Source organism: Grammomys surdaster, unplaced genomic scaffold (genome assembly GCF_004785775.1).
Source record: "Grammomys surdaster isolate TR1022 unplaced genomic scaffold, NIH_TR_1.0 207, whole genome shotgun sequence".
Lineage (NCBI taxonomy): Eukaryota > Metazoa > Chordata > Mammalia > Rodentia > Muridae > Grammomys > Grammomys surdaster.
The window spans coordinates 903,115-906,383 of NW_021604652.1; the positions used below are offsets into that span (position 1 = coordinate 903,115).

The following is a 3,269-nucleotide window of genomic DNA, read 5'->3' on the forward strand; positions in this document are numbered from 1 at the left end:
ATTAAGTTTCAAAGATGAGGTCCCTGCTAAAGGTTTATCCAATCCCAAGTGGTCAGTCCTAAAAACACACACAGATGGTCAACTCTAAATAGGATCAGTAAGTTGTGTATGTACGTGTCTGTTCATGTATGTGCATGTGTGTGAAGCAATAGTTAAAGAAGGGGTTATGAATATGAAAGGTACTGAGTGGTACAGAAGGAAGAAAGGAAAGATGATGGTAGAAAATGATATAAATATAATACAAAAAAAAACAAAAACAAAAAATAGAGGGAAAGAGAGAAAATGGCATCCATGGATTTCAGTACCTATTGCCAAGCTGCAGCCCAGCAGGGCTACAGCGCTTACACCGCCTAGCCAACTCAAGGATGTACACAGACCACCCAGGAATATGGGCAACAAAGCTATGGAACCTATGGGCAGCCTACTGATGTCAGCTATATACAGGCTCAGACCACTGCCACTTACGGGCAGACTGCAAATGCAACTTCTTACGAACAACCTCCCACTGGTTATACACTCCAACTGCCCCCCAGGCATGCAGCCAGCCTGTCCAAGGATATGGCACTGGGGCTTTATGACACCACCACTGCTACAGTCACCACAACGCAGTCTTCTTTCTAAGCTCAGTCTGTATATGGCACCCAGCCTGCCTACCCAGCCTATGGCCAGCAGCCAGTAGCCACCGCACCTACAAGACCACAGGATAGTAACAAGCCTGCAGAGACTAGTCAACCTCAATCTAGCACAGGGGGTTATAACCAACCCAGCCTAGGATATGGGCAGAGTAACTACAGTTATACCCAGGTACCTGGGAGCTACCCAGTGCAGCCAGTCACCGCACCTCCATCTTGTCCTCCTACCAGCTACTTTTCTTCACAGCTGACTAGTTACAATCAGAGCAGTTACTCTCAGCAGAACACCTATGGGTAGCCGAACAGTTATGGACATCAGAGTAGCTATGGTTAACAAAGCAGCTACGGGCAGCAGCCTCCCACTAGTTACCCACCCCCCAGACTGGATTCTACAGCCAGGGTCCAAGTCAATATAGCCAACAAAGCAGTAACTACAGGCAGCAGAGTTCATTCCGACAGGACCACCCCAGTAGCATGGGTGTTTATGGGCCAGAGTCTGGAGGATTTTCCGGACCAGGAAAGAACAAGAACTTGAGTGGTCCTGATAATCAGGGCAGGGGAAGAGGGGGATTTGATCATAGAGGCATGAACAGATGTGGGCAGGGAGGAGGACACAGTGGAATGGGCGCTGGAGATCAAGGTGGCTCCGATAAGCCTGGTGGACCCATGGATGAAGGACCAGATCTTGATCTACGCCTTCCTATAGATCCCAATGAAGACTCTGACAACAGTGCAATGTATGTGGAAGGATTAAATGACAATGTGACTCTGGATGATCTTTAAGCAGTGTGGTGTTGTCAAGATGAACAAGAGAACTGGACAGCCCATGATCCATATCTACCTGGATACGGAGACAGGAAAACCTAAAGGTGATGCCACAGTGTCCTATGAAGATCCACCAACTGCCAAGGCTGCCGTGGAATGGTTTGATGGGAAAGATTTTCAAAGACGCAAACTTAAAGTTTCTCTTGCCTGAAAGAAGCCTCCAATGAACAGCATGCAGGGTGGCATACCACCTCGTGAGGGCAGAGGGATGCCACCACCACTTCGTGGAGGTCCTCCAGGACCCCCTGGGTCACATGGGAGACCATGGAGGAGACAGAGGAGACTTCTCTCCAAGAGGGCCTCGAGGCTCCAGAGGGAACCCCTTTGGAGAAGGAAATGTCCAGCACCAAGCTGGAGGCTGGCATGTGTCCCAATCTGGGCTGTGGAAACAAGAACTTAGCTTGGAAAACAGAATGCAACCAGGATAAGGCCCCTAAGCCCGAGAACTTCCTCCCCCCCGACCCTTTCCACCTCTGGCCGAGGCAGCCCTGGTGGCATGCGAGGAGGAAGAGATGGACTCATGGACCATGGCAGCCCTGGAGAAATGTTGAGAGGTGGCAGAGATGGAGATAGAGGAGGTTTCCGAGGTGGCATGGACCTAGGTGGTATTGGTGGAGGAAGACGAAGTGGTCCTAGGGGACCTCCTGGCCCTTTAATGGAACAGATGGGAGGAAGAAGAGGTGGATGTGGAGGACCTGGGAAAATGGATAAAGGCTAGCACTATCAGGAACGCAGAGACCAGCCCTACTAGAGACCTGCAGAGTTGAATTGATGACTAGATTTATTTTTTAAACCAGGAAATGTTTTAAATTTATAATTCCATATTTATAATGTTGGCAACAACATATTGATTATTCCTTGTCTGTACTTTAGTATTTTCATTATTTGTGAAGAAATATTAAAACAAGTTAAATAGTAGTGTGCTGAGATTTTGTTGTGTTGTTAACTTGCTTTTTGTTTTGTTTTGTTTTTCTTTTTTAAGATGGTTGTTTTAAAACTTAACAATGGGAATCTCTTGTGTGCATTCTCAGTATCATTGTGGAGAATCAAGAGGGCCTCTAATTGTAACAATGTTCATGGTTGTGATTTTTTTAAATAAAATTACAAATGTTTTAAACTGTCAAAAAATAAATTAATTAAAAATAACCAATGACTCCGAGTAATGGGGGATACAGAATTTCCACTGGCCATCTCTTTTAGTCAGGACAGGTGTCGAGTGGTGGGAGTAGGCTGAGTTCAGTTGAGCTGCTGGCCAAGGGATTCCCATGGAATTCCCCAAACAACCCAGCCTGTTGCTCAGACAAAAGTTTGCTCTCCAAAAATTCACATCAGGGGCCCATTGCCAAAGATAATACTCAGTAAACTCACTGAACATGGAGAAGTTGAACTGGTACCTACAGAGAGACCTCACCCCTATATTCTAGTCTCTGGTGCAGGAAGGTACTGAAAGAAACATGGACACCAAAACAGCCACAAAACTTTTAGCCTATAATCTGTCCTGCCTTCAAAATATTCTAGGGTAATGGTAGCACAGAACTTGTGGAAGTAGCCAATCAAAATCTGATTTGACTTAAGGCCCACTCCATGAGAAGGAACCCATACCTGACATGGTTTAGATAACCATGAACCAGAGACTAGATAGCTCAGAAACTAAACACTACTGGTGTAAAAAAATAATCAACAAAATAACTCCCAATGATATTCTGCTAAATATAAGTATGTATCCAGTCATCATCAGAGAGGCTTTTTCTGGTAGCAGATGGGAGTGGATGCAGAGATCAGACAATATACAGAGTGTGAGTCTGAATTGGG

At 45.8% G+C, this 3,269-nt stretch overlaps 1 pseudogene; it reads left to right on the forward strand.

Annotated features, from left to right (window-relative positions):
• The first annotated feature begins 282 nt into the window (after window positions 1-282).
• On the forward strand, window positions 283-2,208 carry LOC114624486 (annotated as a pseudogene).
• Window positions 2,209-3,269: the final 1,061 nt, after the last annotated feature.